A 24,204-nucleotide genomic window follows, 5' to 3' on the forward strand; every position below is an offset into this window, starting at 1 on the left:
TTTCTACGACTCCCTGGATATGAATTTACTGATAACCTGGAACTTCTTGCTGGGATGAAGGGCTTTGAGCAGCACGTGGCCTGGCTTCTTCCCAGACAGCACTCTCCCGGCATCTACTGTGTGTGCAGAGAGATTCCCAGACCTTCAACTTGAAGTCTGGGATAACTGTGCTGACCAGAATCACTCCTGGAAACAGAATATTCATTTTTTCTAACTAAAAGGATTCCGTTCAAATGTCAGCTGAGTCATCTGCTGATAGATAACTAATCTAACATTACAAAGAAACGGTTTTCAGTAAATAATTTGAATGTCTCTGTTCTGCTACAGTTCCAATCAAGATGGCCACTCAAGAAAAACCACGTTTCATTCTCACGCACCCAAATCATCTGTTCTTCTCCGTGTGTTGGTATCACTTATTCAGTCCCTACTCTGGGCAGATGCTGTGCTGGGTGCAAAAATACTGACCAAGATAGAGAGGACACAGTCATCGCTCTTAACAGGCTTAAAATCAAGAGGAAGACAAGAGACGCATGAAGATTTCACCCAGGACGGACAGTGAAAAGTGGGCATCACCGGATGTGTAGCAACAGGATACATCACCATGACCGAATACGGAAATGCAGCCGTTCAGAGACCTGGAGAACTAATCCCGCCTCGCCCCATCTCCCCACCCTGCCCTGCCCACTGAAAGACATGATGCTTCCCCCAGGCTGGTGGGGAAAGAAAGGGGAGCATGAAAAACATAAATTAAAGGAACCTAACCAAGCTCCTTATCTGCACATTTTAGATAAAAGACAAATCTATTTTCTTCCTTCAGATCAAGGTAATTGTGAAAAGAAAGGATTTCTAGAGTTTGCTCTGGCTCCATTTCATAAAGCATCGCTAACCCAATGATAAATGATAAAGTCACTTGGGCAGGAGCCAGTAGCTCTCTCCTTCTGTTCTGAGATCCGCATCCAGATTTGAGCCTGTGAAATGGCTTGGGTGATCTTAATTTGACAGTTGTCAACATTTCAAAATCATTGCCAAGTCCAACCAAATGGAAGTCTTTGATCAGGCCTGGCTCTGTGTGTGTGTGTGTGCGTGTGCGTGTGTGTGCCTGTGTTGTGTGTATCAGAGGGCTGCCAATCTGAGCCCGTATAATACACCTGTGCACCCTTCCCCAGTCACGTCTCATTAGCATCCTCTCTACATGACGAGTTCTGTGGGAGGGGGAGAGAAAATGGCAGTTCACCTTCAGTAAGTTTGGTCCAAGAGGGAGCAAAATTCGTAGATGAAAATTTTGGAGAGTGGATTCAATTAATGAAACATTAAAATCTAAGAAAATTGTTGCACAGAATATAAACTTTTACATAAAAAAGAAGAGGACATAATTGTGGACAAAATGGTTCCTAGTAAGCATTCCTTTTTCAGTGCATATATTTTTCAGCACAAACATCTCAGTCTAAGCTAGACTTGAGAACAATTTAACTGATTCCATGTCAGCAGAAAAGCAACAGTGAAAGTAATGAAAATAATCAGGAAAATAACGAGACTTTTCTGAGATTTGCCATGTACGAGATACCTTATTTGAAAATGAAACTATTGGCACAGCAAACATGGACTCATCAGAGGGAAGTTATTGAAATAAAAAGGCAAAGATATCTAAACCCTCCGTGTAGGGAACCCAGCTCTGAGCTGAGGAATCTTTCCCCTTTATTCTGTAATGTTTACTCATGCAGGACCTAAAGATCATTTCTATTCATGTCAAATATTACGAAAGCATGAACAGAAGAGAAAGAATATGTTTTTAAGACCTTCTTTCCCTTTTTTCTTGTTTCAATATATTGGGATGACTGTTTGCCAAAAATCAAAGGCTTCCATGAAAGTGTAGATGCGAAAATACAAGGCCTTGCTGGATAACAGTGGGTGAGAATAACGTAAGCATCAAATAAATGTTTGCGAAATAAATCAGTGGATGGTCAAGGGCCATAAACAAGTCCATATTGTTCCATAAAATGAAATAATGTTGTTAAAAGCTGAGGGGTTTTAAATTTCTGGTTAATACTGTATTTCCAAGACCATCACCAGCTAAGTTGCGCTGAATCCTTACGTCCTATAGATGTGCCAATTGCCTTTAATTTCCTGTAATCAGCTCATTGGAACAGTAACTAAGCAAAAGTTTATGGAAGGTTCTTGATCTTGTGACAGAATCATAATGAGAGCCTTGAAGAACTCAGTCTCCCTGGTCACACACTTTGTTGCACAGATGTGTTGCCGTCGCTAGGGTCCGTCTGTCGAGACAGCTTAGAATTTCCCCTCTGCCTTTTTTACGTGGCCTTACATAGGTGGAACCTAGAGGTGAGAGATGCTCTTTAGAATCGCTCCACGATGGCTGTGTTCCCAGCCCATGCTTCCATTGCAAGGGTCAAATCGGGTTCTGTGGAGGAAGAGAAGCCCATGAATTGTCTCAACAGTTTAGAGAAACACAGCGGTCTCTTCACAACCATTGCCCCATATTTCCTATTGGGGATAAGTGTTCATTTGAGTGCCTGCAGCCATGACTGGGTTTCAGAAATGTCCATCAGCAACAAGAACGGTTGGTCCCCAAATGGCCAACGGACTCTGGGCGGAAGAGAGACCACGTTCCCTGTGCTAGAAGCTCTGTGTGTCAGAAGTAGAAGGAACCTCGGACCTTCTGTTGCTAATCGTACAGATTTGTGTGCCCATACCTCTGTTGTGGTTGTTTTTAATTAAGCTTGTTATTGTGAGATCACTGCTAATTTGCATGCAGTTGTAAGAAATCCTACAGAGATCCCATGTACCCTTTACCCAGTTTCCCCCAATGGTAACATCTTACAAAATGATGGTACCGTAAGCACAACCAGGAAACTGACATGGGTTCAGTCAAGACACAGGACGAGTCCATCCCCGCCTCCCCCCATGCCGTGGCCCTTTTATCTACAACCGGGTTTCTGCAGCCCCGCCCGCTCCTTTACTCCTGGCAAACCCTAATCTGCTCTCCATCTCTGATTTTATCACATCAAGAATTTACGTAAAAGATGCACACGATTACAGATGCAAACGATTATTATAGGATGGATAAACAACAAGGTCCTACTGTACAGCACAGGGAGCTACGTTCAATACCCTGAGATAAACCATAAGGGAAAAGAAGATTAAAAAAAAATATATATATATGTAGAACTAAATCACCTTGCTATACAGCAGAAATTAACACCACATTGTAACTATACTTCAGTTTAAGAAAAGAACTCATGTAAATGAAATCAAACGGTATGTAACTGTTGGGATTGCCTTTTTTGACTCAACAGAATTCTCTGGAGATTCATCCAGGTAGTTGCATCAACAAAATCCCATTTTATTCCTGAATAATGTCCCATTGTGTGGGCGGACCACAGCTTGCCTAACTATTCAGCCACTGACAGACACCTGGGATGTTCCCAGTTTGGGATTATTACAAATAAAGCTACTCTGAACATCCGTGTGTAACAGGGAAGGGCAAACCCGACTCCGCACTGGATCGCTTCCTTTGCCGTAACCTTTGTATTCTATTGCTTTAGCTACAAGTTAATCACTAAAGGAATGTTGCCTATGGCTTAAAGTATACATAATGGCCCATCTCCAGGAACTCTGCCTCCCGTGCCTGTGTCTTAAGCTAAAATACCTTTGTTTAGCTCACAGGAAACATCCTGACCAGGCCCACCTGTGAATGGCTGCAGGAAAGAAGGAATGAACACATCCCCTGCGGAGTCTGACCAAAACCAGGAAGTATTTTAAGAAAATGTAGAAAGAGACTTACAGGTAATTTTTAATGTTGACAACTAATCAAAACTCTTTAAAAATACTGGTTTAAAGAAACTTCTGTGCCTTTTAAAAGAACTGAAAATAGGGACAAAAAATTCAAGTTGGCACAGGTTCATAGCAGCTCTATGCAAAACAGCCGAAGTGACATAGCACAAGTGTCCATCTACAGATGAATGGTCCATCCATACGACATTATCCCACAATAAAAAAGGAAGTGCTAACACACGCAAAGATGTGGATGAACTTGCATCGGCCTGATACCAAAACCTCTGCGCCGCCAGGAGTGGAGACCGCAGAGCGGAGCCCACCCACCCACCCCCAGACTCCCAGGGCCACCGGAAGAAGCCTGGGAGCCTCGGGTGGGGCTGAACACGGAGCCCACTGTTTACTGCTGTGCCCATAGTTTGACTCCCAGGTTGGTGTAAACCGGGAAACAGACGCCACATCAACTTGCTCTTTTGTGCAGGAACTGGCTCACGTGCCCGCTCCAGGCCCCTCCCTGAAGCCTGGGGGTCACTGGAAAGAGCGGAAGCGCTTCTTAGGCTCCTTATCGAAAGCCAATGTTAGCACAGCTTTGTGGGTTCTTTGGGGGTTTGTCCCAGGATGACGACCAGAGACTGGAGAAAGGGGCAGAGGAGGTGAGGATGGATGCCTGCCTTGGAGCTCAGCATTCCCCGCTCGCATCTGCCGCCTCTTTGGGGCTGCAGTTTGAAGCCACATTAAATGAAATGAGTTCAACGCTCCCCGAACTGGTCAGGCTATGCATTTGGTCTCTCCTATCCCTCTTTCCAAAGATGGCTAAACTACAACTACTAGACCAACTGTCCCAGATGTACAAGAAGGTACAGTGTTTTCAAAAGCTCCTCAGAGAGAGGTATTCTATCATTTCCCAATCTTACTAACACTCAATATTTCCACAATTGTTTCCCTGTGTCTCCTTCTTTAATTAATAGTTTTCATATATTTGTTTATTTGTTTCATTTCTCAAGATCTTTTACTATTATGGGAAAACTTTGCAATGATCCCAGCCAGCTCACAAAATAAATTATCTGAGGTTACTCTCAAAACAATTGACCCAACTGTCATTCATAGAGTCTTCATGCCATTAGCCCGTGATAAGTATCTTTGAAGTAGGTAGAGTGAAAACTATTTTCTTAGCCTCTAAGAGAGGAAACTTAGGAAACTGGGGTTGTAGAAATGAAGGGTAGATTTCCTTTCCCTACAAATAACTGTTTGTGTACACATCCTTCAAATAGCAGAGCCAGATACGTAAATAATTGCACCTGTGAGAGGTTATTTACAGAAAAACATCTGTTCTATCTGGGGTCAAGATACAGAAGAAAAGTAAATTCACTTCCTAGTCTTTGTACAGAGCAAAAAGATATCATTTCTGAGGTCTCTTATATCCTATGTGCTTTACCTGCCATCTTTAGTTATCATAATAACCTTAAAAATTAGTCGGTTTTGATCCCATTTTACACAGAAACTGGGGCTGAGAACTTGCTCAAGGTCACATAACTTGTCGTCGTCTCTCTGCCTAACCCAGGACCTGGGTGGCACGATGCCCTTTGATTGACAGGCAAATGTACCAGTTAGCTATGCCCCAGGGAGGACCACACATAGATAATAGTGTGGATTCCTCTATCTGAATCTGAAAATTTTCACATTTTTTCTTATATGAGACTTCTACTTAGTTACCTCGACCTTTCCTAGAGAAAGTGTGTGTGTGTGTGTGTGTGTGATCTTATTTTCTATAATCACTCAAAGTGAATGTTTGTTCAAGACCAGAAAAACCAAGTGACCTGGCACTAAGCCTCCTTCAGGCTTCATTTCATATTTCTTTGTTCTGATTCCCAGACTGGCTGTATGTTAGAATCACTTAAGGTACTGAAAAACACAATGCCTGGGCACATTCCCCAGAAATTTTAATTCAGTATAAAACAATGTAGAAGAATTTCTTATGAAGCAAAAATAGTTTTCAAAAATGAACTTAAAGGGCTTCCCTGGTGGCGCAGTGGTTGGGAGTCCGCCTGCCGATGCAGGGGACACGAGCTTGTTCCCCGGTCCAAGAAGATCCCACATGCCACGGAGTGGCTGGGCCCGTGAGCCATGGCCGCTGAGTCTGCGCGTCCGGAGCCTGTGCTCCGCAACGGGAGAGGCCACAACAGTGAGAGGCCCGTGTACCACAAAAAAAAAAAAAAAAAAAAAACTTAAAGGCATTTATTCTTGTTCTGTATACCCGCATAACAGAAAATGCCAAATAAATTTTCAGGTTGAGGATAAATGACACCGGACAGACACCAGAAGGAAAAACTTGCACTAAAAATGATATATGTTACTGTAAAAAGTTATAATTTTATTTTTAAATTCATTCAAGACATGTGATTATTTAAAGCAAATATTATAGCAAGTATTATAGGGATAATGACATATGTAGTTGTAATATATAATAACTATGGCACAAAGTTACAATATGTAACAATAGTGTAGTGTAGAAAACTATACTATTGTACATTTCTTACTTATTATGTAAAATAGTATAATATTAACTCTAAGCAGAATGTTATTAAAGATGCATTATAGTCTCTAGAACAACCACTAATAAATGATGCAAAGTGCTATAGTCAAAAAGCCAATTGAGGAGTTACATAACCCAAAATAAGGCAGAAATGGAGGAATAAAGAGAAAAAAAACCTCAGAAAACCAAAAACAAAAGAGTAAACCTAAACCACATAATATTAGTAATTACACTGGATGTAAATGGATTAACACTCCAGGTAAAAGGCAGAGATTCTGAGACTGGATTAAAAAATAAATAAATGAGACCCAGCTCTGTTCTGGCTACTAGAGATATCCATAAATATAAAATGAAATACAAACATACAAGCTGAAAGTAAGAGGATGGAATATATATTATTATCAAAATAAGCTGCAATGACTACATTGATATCAGAAAAAAATAGAGTTTGAGACAAGGAGTATTATCAGGATAAAATACCTTTTCATCATGATAAAAGGATCAATTTATCAGGAAGACAAAATAACTATAAACATGCACATACTGAATAAAAGAGCTTGAAAATACCTGAAGCAAAAACTGCCAGAACTAAATGGAAAAACAGATGCAAGTACAACCATAGTTGGAGATTTTATCACCACTTTCTTAGTAATTTATTGCACAATTAGATAACACGGTCAACCACACAGTAACTATAAACTGCACACCCTTTGAACTGTACATGGATAGTTCATCAGGATAGACCATATGCTGGGCTGTAAAACATGTCTCAGCACATTTAAAGGGACCAAAGTCTCATAGAGCATGTTCTGTTACCACAATGTGGTTAAATTAAACGTCAGTAAAGTAACTGCAAAGCTCTGGTTTTGGAAAGCAAGTGTGATGGCTACTTTTATGTGTCAACTTGTCTGGGCCACGGTGCCCAGATATTTGGTCAAACCTTATTCTGGATGTTTCTGTGAGCATGTTTTTGATTGAGATTTACATTTAAATTGGTGGACTTTGAGTAAAGCAAAGTGCCCTCCATCATGTATATGCCTCATCCGTCAGTTGAAGACCTGAATAGAACAGGTTGACCACTCCCGAGCTAGGGAGAGTCCTCTAGCAGACGGTCTTCAGACTTCATCTGCAACGTCAGTTCCTCCTGGTTCTAGAGCACACAGCCTGTGGACTCAAATCACAGCCCTCTCCTTGTTACTGAGTCCAAGCTCGCTCTGCTAGGCGCAGGACAGGCCAATGAATCGGAGACGAGGTGTTGAGGCCAGGAATACGACTTTATTCAGAAAGCCAGCAGACTGAGAAGATGGCAGACTAGCGTCTCTGCAAAACCATCTTATTGGGGTTTGGATGCTGGTTTCTTTTATAGCACAGAGATGGGGAGGAGATGAGGAAGTAAAGTAAAAAGGTCATAAGTTTTGCAGATGTCCCCTGGAATGGCCAGTCTTGGGGAGGGGATGTGTTAATTTCTTCTTTCTTGCATCCATCCACAGGTGGACAGGGTCAGGAGGTACAAAGGCACTTTGGTTTAATATTCAGGCAGTGGGGCAGGGTTCCCTGAGGCAGGCCATTATGTATGAGTATATAACAAAAGCAACGAAAAGCAAAGGTTAAAGTCAAAGACACAGACCGAACCTGGAGTCCGATTTAGCTCTTTCCTGTTACATCCCCGCTCTCCAGCCTGCCGACCCCGCCCATCAGATTTTTGGACTCACCAAACTCATTTATAAGCCATGATGTGAGATAGATTGATAGATAGATAGATAGATAGAAATATCCTGTTTCTCTGGAGAACCTTGACTAATACAGCAGGTGACACATGTCAATACATTTTAAAATAACAATAAGACTCAATATAAAGGAAATTAGAAAATATTTTGAACGGAATGATAATAAAAAGTATAATTAATTTGCTAGAGTGGCTCACAGATCTCTGGAAAGAGTTTACTTGCTATTGACCAGTTTTTCATAAAAGGATGTGATGAAGGATATGGATGACCATCCAGAAGGAAGAGACACATAGGGATGCTAAGTGGAAAGGGGCGGAGCTCCCACTCCCTTTCTGGGCTAGCCACCCTCTCAACACCTGCACATGTTCACCCTCCTGGAATCTAATCAAATCCCACACTTTGGGGATTTTTATGTGGGCTTCATCCTGTAGGCATGATCAATCATGGATTCATTTCCAGCCACTGTCCCCTCTATGGAGAAAGGGGGGCTGGGATGAAAATTCCAAGCTTCTAATCTCGGATTGGTCTTTCTGGTGACCGACCCCCATCCAGGAGCCCACCAAGACTCACCTCCTTAGAACCAAAGACACTGTTATCGCCAAGATTATTCTAAGGATTTAGGAACTCGGTGTCAGAAACCAAGATCAAAGACCAAATATTAGGATAAAAGATTCTCCTAGTGGTCTTATCACTTATGAAATTACAAGGTTTTTAGGACCTCTTGCCAGGAATTGGAGGTATATTTATATATATATATATTCTATTACCTCAAATTATCAAAACTTCTCATAAAGAAAATCTCAAGCCCACATTTTTTCACCAGTCAGTTCTATCAAATATTTACAAAAAAAATTTAAACCAATTTTATATAAGCTCTTTCAGAAATACAGGATAGATCATTTCCCAAAGCATTTTATGAAGCCAAGATAATTATCATAACAAAACTTTTAAAGACATGAGAAAAGAAAAGTACAGATTAATATCTCACATGGACACAAAAATTATTAATACAATTGAGCAAATTAAATCCAGAAATATATAAAAAGTAGAGATATGCAATGTTCACGAGTTAGAATCCTCCATATTGTTAAGAGATCAATTTTCCACAAATTCATGTATAGATTTAGTTCATTCCAAATCATACTCTCACCATGTTTTTCAATAGAAATTCACAAACTGCTCCTAAAATGTATACAGAAATGCAAAGAACCCAAACAGTTTTAAAAAAAAAATCTTGAAAAAAAAAAAGTGAACAAACCTGATTCTAACACTACCTGACTTCAAATATTATTATAAAGCTACAGTAATCAAGAGGGTATAGTGCTGGCATAAAGAGAGGAAAAAGGGTTTCTTTAAAAATATATAGATTCCCAAAAGAGACCCACACTTCTGTAATCAAATAGTTTTGAAAAGGACATTCAAATAATTAAATGGGGAAAAGAAAAGTCTTTTTTTAATGGTTCTGCAAAAATTGGGAAAAAAATTGTTGGAAAAAATAAGGACCCTCAACCTTATGCCTTACACTATACACAAAAATTAATTTGAGAAGCAGCATGTACCTAGGACACTAGAAAGTGATAACTATAAAGGAGAAACAAGATAAATTAGCCTTCAGCAAAACTGAAAACTTCTGCTCATCAAGGGGTGGAGGGAGGTCCAAGCGGGAGGGGATATAGGTATACATATAGCTGATTCACTTCCTTGTACAGCACAAACTAACACACCATTGTAAACCAATTATACTCCAATAAAAAAATTGAAACTATAAAAAAATCACCATAGGCTAGAAGAAAAGACTTAAAAACAAATGTCTGATGATGTATTTGTCTCCAGAACATATAAATAACTCTTTCAAGTTAATAATGAGACAAATACACTTTCTTTAATTCTTTAATCATACTTTCTTTCCATCTTTAGACATGATTTCCTTTAGTTCTTTGAACTTACTTGTAATAGCTAATTTAAAATCTTTGCCTAGAAAATCCAATATCTGGGCCCCTTCGAGAACCATTTTTTTTCCCTTTATATGGGCCACACTTTCCTGTATCTTTGCATGTCTTCTGAAATTTCGTTGAAAGTGGATATTTTGGGACTTCTCTGGTGATCCAATGGTAAAGAATCCGCCTTACAATACAGGGGACATGGGTTCAATCCCTGGTCAGGGAACTAAGATCCCACATGCCACGGGGCAGCTAAGCCCACGTGCCACAACTACTGAGCTTGAGCGCCTCAACTAGAAAGCCTGCATGCTGGAAACTACAGAGCCCACACACTCTGGAACCCATGAGCCACAACTACAGAGCCCACGCACCCTGGAGCCTGTGCACCACAACTAGAGAGAAGACCACGTGCTGAAACAAAGAGCCCACATGCCTCAATGAAGATCCTGCATCCCACCACTAAGATCCAATGCAGCCAAAAATAAATAAAATAAAATAAATAAATGATAAATAAATCTTTAAAAAAGTGGATATTTTACATAATGTTATATAACAACTGTAAAAACCAGAATGCGCGCACACACACGTTTTGTTGTTTTGCTTTTCTTTGTTTGCATAGTGATTCCTGGGCTAATTCTTTAAAATCTGTGTCCCTTTTAGTGTGTGGCCAATGGAGTGTCTGTTCAGTTAGCTTAGTAGTCAGTTAATAATTGGTAAGGTTTCTTTAGGTGCCTTAAACCGTAAGGTTCCACTGGTTGACAAGGAGCTCTGCACAGGTTGGGGCATGATTTCAAGGCTCAGGCTGTGGAGGGGCTTGTCTTAGCCTTCACTTACGGCTTGCATATGAGCTCAAGGTCATTCAGAGGTGAAAGGTTGGGTGGCTCTCAGGCCTTCCCTGGTGATGCACACAGCCCTGCACATGTGTGTGACCTTGTAGTTTACCAAGAATATAACAGCTTTCCAAAGCCCCCATGGACATTTCTTACCAAGGATCTTCCTTTTGCCAAATGGTATCACAGTCTTAGGCAGCTATGTCATTAAACAGTTACAGCTGATTGTTTTTTCAACAAATGCCCTGGGGACAGAGCTTTTCCTGTAGGGTGAGCTCTGAGTCAAGTCAAATGATAACAATATGTTCATGGGGCTTTTCCAGGGAGCTGTGGGGCAGGTCGAGTAGTGGCAATGAATTCCAAACCTGCTTGGTCTCCTTTGATAGCTACCAGGCTGCTGGTTTCCACAGCAACCATGGTTGCATGGCTTCTGGTGTTCAAGGCTACTATGGGGCTCCGGAGATTTACAGGAGGAGGACATGTTCTACCACAAACCCCATCATTCTAACTGAGTCTCAGTCGTTTTTCTTTAATACATGCCTCTCAGATTGTTGCAAGCGCTTGGTTAATTTCTGGAGTTCTGAAGAAGTTGATTTTGACCATTTTGCATGCCCCCCCCCTTTTTTTTTTTTTTTTGCTTTTATAGAGGAGTGGCATATTACTTTCCCATTGCTGCAAATTACCACAAATGAGGTGGCTTAAAACCACGCAAATATATGATCTTAGTTCTGAAGACCAAAAGTCTGAAAGGAGGCTTTCAGGACTAAAATCAAGATGTTAGTAAGGTTGATTTCATTCTGCAGGCTCTAGGGGAAAAATCTGTTTTCTAGAATTTTCTAGCTTCTAGCAGCTACACACATTCCTTGGATGGTGGCCACCAATCACACCTCTGCAACCTCTGCTTCCACCATCACATCTCTTTCTCAGATCCTGACTCCCCTGTCTCCCTCTTCCACACTTACATGACTCGTGATTATACTGCTCCCCTCCCCAGAGAATCAAGATCATCCCTCAACTCAAGATCCTTGACTTAATCATGTCTGCAAAACCCCTTTTGCCATGTAAATTAACATATTCACAGATTCCAGGAATTAGAACATGACCATCTTTGGGGAGCCATTATTCTGTCTGCTACAAACAAATCTAAGGAGGTCTTCAGTCTGTCCTTCCAGAATTCCTGCCCCTATCTCTCCATTCTTAACCTTGTAATTCCATAGAGTTGATTCTATCCTCTGACTCATGGAAGAGCACGTGCCTCAGGCCTGTGCTGACTACGTGTATCAGTCAGCTCTTACTTGGTCATTCCTCATAACAAATGATCCCAAAGATTGCAGCTGCTTACAGCAACAGTGATTTATTGCTGTCCATGTCATATGTTATGATGGGTCTACTGTAGTTCTACTGGTCTCTGCTCAGCTGTCTTCTTTATTCTGTCATCCCAGCTAAACAGAATTCCTCACCTGGGCCATGTCAGTAATATCATTTTTCCTTGACCTAAGACAGTAATGCTCAATCAGAGGTTATTTTGTCTCCCAGATTCAAAATTTGACTACAAGTGCATATGAATAGGGAGGACATTTTGCATCTCTGAATAAAATTATAATTTGCTCTGGTTCTGGAGGATAACTTTAGAAAAAAACTGTAACAACCAAGATGAAGCTTCTTTCCAGTTGACCCATTCAGCATTTTGTTCACATGACTGAGATCTTCCAGCACCACAATATGTAGGTACAATTATAATGAAGAAAGAATTGAAGGGAAGATACAAATCTGAAACATCTATTGTCTCCAGTTACTTCTTTAGTTCTAAGAAAATAAACTATATGAATGTTTGAATTAAGGAGGAACAGAAAGAACACTGGAACGAATGTGAGCTCAGGAGGATAAATGGATTATTTGGACAGAATAGTCTAAATTTCTTATGCAAAAAGAATTTACCAAGCCCATGTATTTGCTCAATTCATGGATTCCTCAAACACTTAGGAAGATCCATGCACATAATCCCAAATTATTTGCCCTGAGATTGTATTATACAGATTTTGTAGCACATTTGCTATCAAAGTGAAGTTCTATTCAAGCTAATGGTAAAGTTTTCCTGCATTATTCCAAAGCAAAAACCCCAGATGATAAAACCTCAGGCTGGGATGAGCGTCCACAGAAATGGTCTGCCTGTGCAGAGGTAGAATTTGAATGTAGTTTATTTTCTCAAGACACAGTCTCAGAGTGAAATGTTGTGCAGCCTCACATATGTAAGTGTGGAATATTATGTATGTATCGTTATGTTCCACCAATAAATTCAAGTTTAAAAAATGGAACAAATAAAACACAAAGATTAATTCACTATGAAAGACCAAGGGTAAATCAAGGTGTAAACGTTTTCTTAGCATGATTTTGGTGATGGCCGTTTTTCTCCACCCAAAGGATCAAGAATCTATCTTTATGGGGGCAAGAGGTTCATTCCTCGCCTGCTTCAAGTTGCCTGGTCTGGTGCCAGCCAGGCTCGGGTCACGCTATAAATGCTTACTGAATCTAAACACAGGTCTACACAAGGAGCACTGAGCCTACACAGTAGACTAAACGTTCGCTTCTCCCTAAGGACGTGGGTTGTGGAGGATTGAGGCCAACGTGTCTGTTTTCATCGAAATGTCTAACAGAGGAGTCCTGTCCTTGAAAAACGGAAGGAACAACATAAAGAGACTTGTGTGATTCACTCTCAATCTGACCAAAGGAAATGCCTTCCCTCTCTCTCCTCGCCTATATTTCATTGGCCCTGTAGTGTACATGGAAGAGTTCTCTTTAGGGTAAGAAGGTGATTCCATGTGGGTTGCAGGTTGAAACCAAGCAGGGCCCCGTGGGGCTCCTGGGCACAAAAGCTTTTCTGTGTACCCCCGTTTCTTGATTATAGGAAATAGGCTTCACTCAGCCTCCAAGACCTTCCCTGAGTTCCAATGGGCAGGTTCACAGAGTTGCTAATTAGGGAAGGGAGGGGATGCAGTCAAGAGAAACAATAGCGCAGCCTTGGGGAGGGTCCTGGTCCCCCCTCAAGGGATACACAGAACAATATCTTCTAGCTGTTTTGCAGCTGGAGGGGGTGGGAGAAGTTAACTGTTTGCTGTCCACAGGCACGCAGACCCGAGACTGGTGGAACCAGAAGGTTGACGATGCGGACTCCCAGTTACCTCACTACCAGCCGGTCAGGAGAATGTCCACGAGCTGACCACGCCCTCTTTGGACCACGGCTATAAAACTCCTCACTACCCCCTCCAGGTCGGGACACACAGTTTTGAGGGCGTGAGCCCGCTGTGGTCCCCTTTGCCTGCAAAAGCAATAAAGCTACTCTTTCCTACTTCACCCAAAGCTCTGTCTCCGAGATTTAATTCAGTGTCAGGGAACAGAAGCCAGATTCGGCTTCAAGGTCAGCTGTTATTCACACTCTGAGGCCCGGAATGAATGATTCTGACCTAAAAGCCCAGGAGGAGTTTCTCCATTAAAAGTCAAACTGCTCAGCGAGTGCCTTGATTTCAGAGGTACAGCCTAGAGAATCCAACTGTGAGGTTGCTCCTTCCCGTACACCCCGGATCTCAGGTCAGGTTTTAAATCCGAATCCAAAGGCCCGGGGTCACTACCCAAAGCCCACAAAACTTCCACCCCCTAATAGACAGAGTCACAGACCCTGTGCCTAGAGCGGAGGCTTGAGGCAGGGAAACCGGATGTGGTGTTTCTGTAAATACCTAAAAGAAGACCATTGACCTTCAAGGGGTAACATTTTCCCAAGGGCAGCTCAGAGAACGAGCTTTGTGGAGGTGAGACGTGCACAGACAAATCGCAGCTTCAGAACGAGGCTGAGTGGAGGAAAACGCACAGCTGAGCCGCAAACAGGGGAAGAGCTTCTGGGAAAATGAAAACCTAGAGCCACACGAGCATCGAAAAATACGAAAACAGCACAAACCTGAGACTTGGAAAGAAATCATGAGATAAAATCCAAAGTGATCTAACTGGTAGTAGCCTGATTTCAATTTTGGAACGAAAAAATGTGCCCAGACACCGCGAGATGTTTCCTCTGAAACCTCCTAACATAATCACGGCCGTGGGCCTGACACAGCTTCACGTCTGGGGAGGCCTGACAAAGTACTGGTCCAATGTTTTGAGCAAAAAAAAAAAAAAGGCAAATAGAATGGATCTTTGACCAGATTTAAATGATAAAATACAGAAAAACCCTGTCCCACTGGGGAGAGGAGGAGATCTCCATCACTTACGGAGATATGTTACTTTTTGGATCCAGCTGAAATCTGGGGAAATAACAGAACTTTCTGTGCACATGAAAGCAGCCCCGAGGGGATTCTAAGCCGCTGAAACGCCCTCATCCCCTGCAAGAGACACAGATCTGACAGGGTAAAGGTCATGGGCTCTCAGAGCAAGAAAGATTTTATCAGCATTCCAAGACGGCATCCCTACCCTCCAACAGAACGGATTCTTTAGGAAATGAAACACTTGTTTTAACACCTTCGCACATGTTTGCACTTCTTTCCCTTTTCCCTGGAGCTCCTTGGGAAGCCCCCAGAGTGAAAGAGAATCAATTGTCCCCTGCGATCAGTTCTGTGCTCCTCCATCCTCCTGAATGGAAGCCAAGACTCGTGCGAGACTTTCCTGTGTTTGGGTGTAAATAACACTGCGCCTCCTTTCCCGTTCATTACTGTCACAGGTTTGAAAAGGAAAAAGCAGAGGTCATTTATTACGGGTTATTTTTCATGCAAAACACCCCGTGTTAGCTGTCATTCAAAAGGATGTAGTCTACGCCTTCACTCATATATTAACAGAGCTTTGGGTCATAACCTTTTATGGCATTTGGAATTCCAGAACCTCTGATTAGTGCAATATTTACATATCCTTCAGTAAAAGTGTTCCTCCCTAGAAATGCATGAAGTGCTGTAAATTCATTTGGCCTTTAGTCTAGACTCTGCGTGAACTCTAAATTCAAAGCAGGGTGCATTAAACCATATGACTTTGTCTCGTGATGGTGTTTCCATTAATGGGATGCCGGTTAACCCCTTAAAGATGGGCAAGTCTTTCAAACCAGTAACATCAACCCAGGGAGGTCTTTTCAATAAAATTAATAGTTGCCACTTACCCGAACTACCTTGACCATCTGATCCCATTTATATGTTACCGTATAAGAGAAATATTTATGTCCAAATCAGCCTTGATTTAATGGCCTCGATAAGATTTGAACCGGTGGAAATTTACTGGAAGTTTGAAGAACATCATTGAATTATTGCATCATTGTATAGGAAGAGATCACCGGTCGGGACTCTGGGACGTTCGATAATAACAGAGCATCTCCTGTTTATGTGACATGATCAATGTATGCTTTTTTTTTTTTTTTTTTTTTGAATTTGCCAAATCCCATTGTTCCACTAGCTGAGAGAGCGGTGCTGAGTCTTAGGCTGGCTTGTTGCTGCGGCGTAGACCCTTGAAGCCTGTCATACTCCAGTACTGAAACAGTGGCCCAACAGATCTATCAACTCCAGGTTACTTTGCTGAGTCTTTTTTTTTTAAATAAAATTCAACCTAGAAAAGGTGTCCATGAGTTACGGTAGAGGTCTCCCAAGAAACAGAGCATCGAATTCCTCTACCAGTGAAACGGAGGAATCTCCTGGACTTCGTCAGAAACAGAGTTTAGAAATCTCCCTTAATCTGCTGCTCGAGCTGCACTGTGGTTTTGAAAAGACAGATATGTTACTGTTATCTTCTTCCCAAAATGGTCTCTCTCCCGGGACATTCGCACGTGTGGATGCCTAGTGGAACTTCATATTTCAAGAAGGATTTTCTCTCTCACGTATCTTAATTCCCACCTGAAGCTTTTGAGCATCGTTTAAAATATGTTTGGTTCAATAGCGAAACAAGGGTATTTTTAAATTTTATGTTTTGAAGCTGTCCAGTCTGCCCTGGATGATGAAAGTGGGAATCTGTCTCCCACCCGTAAAAATGACGGGGCTGGTAGACGCACAGGGGTAAGAAGCAGGACGAAGTTGAGAAGACCGGAAGTGGGTGCGTCCTGTGGAATTTACAACACTCCTTCCAGACACAGGGCGGCTGACATCCTTCCCCTACTTCCTCTTCAGATCTTGACTCATAACCTGCTTCTATTCTTTCACCTAATATTCCTCCTTATCCCCATTTTCCACCCCTATTCCTCTCTTTTCTCAAAACCTTTTTCCATCTTTCTGATTATCCACATAGAACCTTTGTAACCAAAGTATAAGTATCTAACAGAGCTATGTTTTCAAAACACCTGAGACAGTAAAGGATATCATATTATACTTCAATTCATAAAATCAAAGAATGTCATCTTTGCATTTTATTAGTTAGAAAATATATTGTTAAAATGTAATGCTGGGGGCTTCCCTGGTGGCGCAGTTGAGAGTCCGCCTGCCGATGCAGGGGACACGGGTTTGTGCCCCGGTCCGGGAAGATCCCACATGCCGTGGAGCAGCTGGGCCGTGAGCCATGGCCACTGGGCCTGCGCGTCCGGAGCCTGTGCTCCGCAACGGGAGAGGCCACAGCAGTGAGAGGCCCGCGTACCGCAAAAAAAAAAAAAAAAAAAAAAAATTATGCTTTCTCCGTAGCTTCTAGAAAAATATGTTGATTTTTTAGCTTGGTTAGAGAAACAAGTATGGTTGGAATAATACACATTTTCTCGGCCAGGAATCTTCACTTTAGCATAAGAAGCATTCAGACATTTTCGTTTTGACTCCTGCATATTTGTTGCAGGCAGGAAGCTGGTTTGCGAGGTAAAATTATCATTTATTAAGCCCTTACTATATGCCAATATTGGTGCTACCTAAGTTATTTCCACCGTATTACTTAAGACTCACTGTTATAACCTCCATAGAGCTGGGAATTTTATTCTCAGCTGGGGACCCTGAGGTTCAGAGAGGGAAATTAACTTGTCTAAAATCACGGCTAGGTTGGTGATGGCAAGAAAGAGATTTGAACTTGGGTCTGACCCCAGGCCGTTGCTCTTGACCACGAGGTCATGACAAGTATGTATTTCCTCTCCCTTCTTTGGTTTCATGCCTTGTATCTCAGTTGTGATGGACAGGACACAAGGAAGTGACCGCCTCATTGAAGAGCCCCTTGTTCTGAAAATATCTGATCCAAAAGAGTTTAATGTTCCTCCCCCAACCGAGCATGAAGGGGGCAATAAATTGCGTCCAAATGACAAAATACAGTGAAAAAAAAAGCTGACTGTCGCCACTTTCAGAAACAGACTGGCCGTATCCAGCTTCGTTACGGGTTGTGTAGTCTTCTTGGCTCTCATTACGATGCAGGTACAAACACGCCTTCCCAAAACAGACGCCAATGGCTTGAGGATTATTCTCGGTTTGGAATTATCCACTCCGAGGCACACTTTTATTGCTATGGGGAGTCACAGAGTCTGCCAAAGTCAAAAGCGTTTATGCAGAGGAGAAGAAGAAATATCTGACCGAAAGAGCAGCCCTAGATCCTGCGAACGGGGCCGTTCTCAGCACCGCCCTCAGACCTCAGCTCACGTCGGAAGCAGCTGAGCATTCTGTAAACCTCTGGGAACAACTCAAGCCTCCCCAGAATAGATGGGCTGTGAACATAGTATCTGAGAGGAAAGGGAGAACACCCGGAAGTCCACAGGTACTAGCATCATTCATTAAAACAGGCGAGTCCAATGGACTTCAGCACTGCGCTCTGTCCACTCTTTCGAGGGTAAGAACCCGACTCTGATAGGCATCCACGAGCATTTTCACATAGGTTCCAAGTCCCAACAGCTCACTGTGTGTGCACGGGGGCAGAGAGTTGGGTTACTTTGCTTCCTTATGCATAAAAGTGAATCCTAACATTTTATTTAAAAGAAAACAAACACCCACCATTTCTGTAGAAGGATTTTACCTCCATCTTGGTCATTAAAGGCCACATGAGTGGGGAGCTTGCAGAGGAAAAGGGGAAGAAGCAGATGCGTGCAGAGCTCCAAGCCAGGCGGTTTGGAAGATTCTGGACGTGGAGGAAGGGGCAGGCTGGGGAGTGCTGGGCTATCGCTGTGGGCTCCTTGAAGAACCTGGGACGAGGCCGTTCTCTCCGGGTCTGTGGACGGCCTGTGCTCAGCACCTTGACGGCATCTTCTGCCTGATGTGACCACATCCCTCCCCTTTCGACAGCAAAGGCAGGAAGACTGGAACCTGACACCCCGGCTCCCTCAGCCACCCGGTGGCTTGAATTCTCGGTCGCCTTGCCTTCGGATGAAAAGTGGATCTTCCTGTGCAGCCCGCGGATTTGATGAAGGTGCCTGGGTGCTGATGTAAAAGCGGAGGAGGACTTATTTCACACGTCAGTTAGGACTCCAGGTCGGAGCGACTCTCAAAAACGCCCCACGCTGTAGCACGGCTTGGCCGTGAACTTGCTCCTTATGGCAGAGAGGGCTACGTTCGGGTGAGCTTTAGAAACGTGCATTTCTCGTTTTCAAGGGAATATGTGCTTGACTGATCCCTGACAGTTTTGGAAACAGATACAAATGCTTTTGCTTCAGCAGACAAAGCCGCACACCACACTTATCCATTACACTGATGGAGCGCTTGGCCGGTGGGGCTCTCGGCCGTGTGCACTGAAGGAAGGCCCGTGTGCACAGACTTCGGTTTTCGACCAACACTTCGTCTCCTCTTCAAAATATTCCCATCAAAGACCAGGCCCCGAGTCCAAAGGGAAAATGCCTGCACAAGAACCACCCTGCCACATAGACGTGTGTCAGGCCGATTTTTAAAATTAAGTGCAAATACACATTCTTTTCTCTACATGGTGACTGAGGCAAACACCCAGTGAAGGGCAGCCTCCCTCTGGGTTCACGTGTGCTCGGATGTTTGCTCGACTAGGGTAACCACAGCGACAACACACAATTACACTCTTCTACCCAAATACACCCTGTTCCTCCACATTTATCTTCTTCCCCCTTCTCTAGAAAACACTCCTACCCGGCGAGAAAATCACCAAGGCACTGAAGTTCAAAATGATTATATAAAAAGAGTCTGTTCTCTGAATACTTTTCTGTCCCTCTTTCACGGGTCCTTTCACAGGTTGTCCTGGAGGGGCCAATGTCATCACAAGGGTCCTTATAAGGGAAAGAAGGAGGCGGGAGGGTCAGAGATGCGAAGTCGGAAGCAGCTGTGAAGAGCAGCTGGAAGGTGATAGGCCGCTGGCTTTGAGACGGAGGAAGGGGCCGCCATCCAAGGATGCAGGGGCCTCTGGGAGTTGGGAGGGCAAAGACACAGGTTCTTCCCCGGAAGCTTTGGAAGGAGTACAGCTCTGCCAGCACCTTGACCATAGCCTGTGAGACCCCTCTCAGATTCTGACCTCCAGGACTGTAAGATAAGATTTGTGTTGTTCTAAACCATCAACTTTGTGGTACTTTGTTCCAGCAGCAACAGGAAACTGGAATATATATACATACGTATGGATTTCAATCATTTAAATATGTGTTTATGTAGTTCCTCTTCCCCACCAACTTCATTTCTTCCTTTACATTTTCTTCCTTCATATGAGGTCGATCCAGTTTAACTAACGCTTTACCCAACTAAATCTTCAGTTGCAGGAACCATTGCTTTAACACCACAGAGAAGAGGCCTAAATAATATATTTTAAAATCGCACTTTATGGATTGTCTCAGTGAATAGGTTCCACTTTAAACTCCTCTCTGGGGTCAGACAGCCCTGGGGGGATTCCTGGCCACACCACTAACTCGAGACTCAGGCGATCAGCTCTGGCTCCAAAGGCGCGGTTTTCTCATCAATATGACGGGCATCATAGGATGTGCTTTATGAAATTGTTGTGAGGGTCCATGAGCTTATGCACAGGAAGGACTTCCCATCACATGTCACCACTGTTTCCAACACGGTAGCTGAATCATGGGATAAATTATAGAAACTGCTCTATACCTGCATCCCTAATACCTTGCCAGGGTCACCCCCTTCCCCGCCTCCCTCCTTCACAGTTTGGCAAACTCCCAGTGTCACCCCCCCCACCCCGTGACGTCCTCAATTCTCCCATTTCCAAAGGAAAATTAACCCCTTCTGCAGCACTTTCTTTACAGACACAGAAAGTACTTGTATTATGTGAACGATGGTCGTGTCTCCATTTCTAACAATGTGGCTCGTACCCAGCGCTCAAAAACCGTGTAAAACCTACTTGTGTCCCTTGGGGCTCATGGCTGGTAACCCTCTCCGGAAAGGCAGGCAAAGACTTTGTCTTGGCCGTGGTCGTTTACAGGAGTGTGACAACAGAGCCCCCTGGTAAATAGCATTATGTAGCCATATGCAACCCATTCTGAATTTGCTGTGATGCGATGAGGCTTCTCCTTGGCAACAGCAAAGATTCTTGGTAATAATGTAGGAGAACTCACAGGGCCTTCTCATAGCACGGTAGCCGGCATCTCCATTTCTTGGCCATGAAAATTCTCAGAGACACACTTTAGGTGAAATGGATACATTCAAGATGTGTGCAGAGGAGAACGTTCAACTTCAACGTGAAAATTACAGCACACAGGGAGTCCTTTTTTCGTTTGGAAAGCTCATGCTCCTTTTGCCAAGTGACTAATCGGGTCAAATGCTATTGCACCTACGGTAACGGAAGCACCTCTTTCTTGAGAGGTTAAATGTTGCTTGGAGCGCACAGCGCAGAGGCTGATCCTGCTGGGTTAACGACTTGGGTGGAAAAGTTTGACGAGAGGACCTAGATGATGCTACGTAACTAATTACAGAGTAACTGATGCGTGTATGATGGCCAAGAGAAAGTCCGGCTAACTGTACATTTTTTAAAACGTAATTATCTAAAAGTCCTCAATTCAGAACCAATCTCAACAACTTTTAAAAGATGTCCCCCCATTTATTAGGAAAATTTTAACAGGGAACTTTTTACAGCTCTGTTGTCTTAAGAAACATAACGAGTGAGTACACTGGCACATTTTTAAACACTCAAGGGAAAATATTTTTGCCTTTTGAATGTTCCAGGGGAAGATACAGAGAGGCAGTCCTTTGTGTTAAGCTGTATTAACCTGCTTATTTAAAAAAGAACTCCATGTTTGTCAGGCTACTCAGTCTTTAAAGTAAAATATTCAGAGAGTTCCTTAAAAAACAGAGAGAAAACTGAAACCTTCCAAGAGGACTATCTCAATTTCTTCCAAGCTACACAATTTAATTCAAGCCTTTCTCTAATGGCCTGGATTTATTCAGAAGTGGTCTAAGGCAACGACCCTGTAATTACGGTGCCCTCCACACCGATCCAGGGCCGATTCCCACTCAGGATCTTAAATCTCAGTAATCTATTTGAAACATTATTAAATATTAGGGGTTCGTGTGATTTGCTTTGTCATCACTCTACTTGTAACTTCTCTGCCACTCACTGCCAAGAGATTATGAATAAGAGCTGCTCCTTTAATCTCAATTTGTTACACTAAAAATGCAAAATTAAAGAAAAATGGGGAAAGTGTAATATTACCAGGGAATGTGATTGATAACATTGTGTCACGTTACGAGCTTTAATATTATAAACTGAGTTTTATGTTACTCACTTGTAATCGTGACATATTTAACATTTTAAGACTGGATATAATAATTTTATGGGGTAAAATGGATATTATTAGATGATTATACTGTAGTACTTTGTCAAATTCTTGTATATTAAATACAAAAAAACTACAATAAAAATAAGAGGAAGTTCTGCCTTCAGCTGAGTGAAAAAAGACGATTCATCCCTGATTCTCTTCTTTGCTCAAGTGTTACCCTGGCCCACCTTAGGGATCTGAATCATGTCGTTTCCGTGGCATCGGATAAAGGCCACGAATGGTATTTTATCCCCGTAAATAATTTAAAATCATTTGTTGCTGGTATCGTGGCTGTGTCTTCAGTTTTATTCTCAGGCAGCAGTCCCCCACCCTGATCTCATTCCTATCTTGGAATGCATTCTCAAAAGTCACAAAGAGCAGGGTGTATATGGCCAGTTTAAGAAAGGCTGCCAGATGACATTGCAGACCCTGGGATGCTGAACTTCTAGAAGAGTCTCTTCCAGCAATGCTGCTTAAACCTCTGAAATTACAGTGAAAGGCAGATCAAACTTCCGTAGAACACCTACCACAGAGGAGCAGTTTTCTCTGGGGGCAAAGGTTTCACATACTGCACACGGCAGGTATGTGTAAGACCTGCTCAGGTGAGAGCCACAGAGGTGAGATGAGAAAAGGGGAGGAATCAGGCTTTGCGCTCCCCACTGAGATTTCGGGAAATTCTAGTCCTTCCGACCAAACACGGAACACACAGCGGGGTCTGGCGGCGGGCACTGAGACCAGGAGCAGTGTTCTTTTTATGCCGTTTATACGCACTCTCTTAGCCTTTCCATGTGCTGGGTAGAGCCGACATTTCAAACATATTTGCACTCATCTCCACACCATTTCAAGGGATGTGGCGCTACTACTCCTTTGTGGATTAAGGCACATCTCTCTCTTCCTCACCTCCCTTTCCCGATACACAGCCTCCTGACTTACCGCTCCCCTGGGGCAGGAGCTCACGGTCTCATCCCAAAGGCTTTCCTCTCCTCCCTGATCCTGGAATAGGCAAGTGGCAGTCGATCTTTTTGCTTCCTTTCTCTTTTTCAGAAAAAAGGGAGGAAGAGGAAATTAAGAAGGTGAGGATGCCGGGAGAAAAGGCAGAAAATAAAGCCAGGTCTTCCTACTCATCAGTTCTCACACGAGCTTAAGATTTGTCACAAGCCTGAGGGTGTGACGGGGCGTGATCTGAGAAGTGAACCCAGCCGTCTTCTCAGTGTGCTGCAGTTGGTTACCTGGAGAAAGGCACTGAGAAGTCCTGTTCGCCTTCACCTCAGGAGGGAGCAGGGCTGTGTTCAGGTGAGGACACAGAGAATCGCCAAGGCTTCTCCACACCAGCTCACCTGTCAGTGACGCTCCACAAATCCACTGTTGGTGCAGAGGCTTTGGGTCACCCCTGAATTCACATCCATCCTTTTCTGAAAACAAGAAAAGTGAAAAGCAAAACTTTACCTTCACTTTCCTTTTTTAAAAAATACATTTATTTGTTTATTTATTTCTGGCTGCAGTGGGTCTCTGTTGCTGCGCGCGGGCTTCCTCTAGTTGCGGCGAGCTGGGGCTACTCTTCGTTGTGGGGCACGGGCTTCTCATTACGGTGGCTTCTCTTGTTTCACATCACGGGCTCTAGGTGCGCCGGCTTCAGTAGTTGTGGCACGTGGGCTCAGTAGTTGCCGCTCGCGGGCTCTAGAGCGCAGGCTCAGTAGCTGTGGCGCACGGGCTCAGCTGCTCCGCGGCATGTGGGATCTTCCTGGACCAGGGATCAAGTCCA

At 43.1% G+C, this 24,204-nt stretch overlaps 1 long non-coding RNA gene across 1 annotated transcript; it reads right to left on the reverse strand.

Moving 5' to 3' along the window:
- Window positions 1–688: 688 nt before the first annotated feature.
- Window positions 689–23,942, reverse strand: LOC141276229 (uncharacterized). Its single transcript, XR_012325480.1, has 3 exons — window positions 23,672–23,942; window positions 21,029–23,477; window positions 689–2,419 (listed from the first exon to the last, which is right to left on the reverse strand). It is a non-coding gene; the product is annotated as an uncharacterized lncRNA (long non-coding RNA).
- Window positions 23,943–24,204: the final 262 nt, after the last annotated feature.

Source organism: Tursiops truncatus, chromosome 13, assembly GCF_011762595.2.
Source record: "Tursiops truncatus isolate mTurTru1 chromosome 13, mTurTru1.mat.Y, whole genome shotgun sequence".
In the NCBI taxonomy this organism is placed as follows: Eukaryota; Metazoa; Chordata; class Mammalia; order Artiodactyla; family Delphinidae; genus Tursiops; species Tursiops truncatus.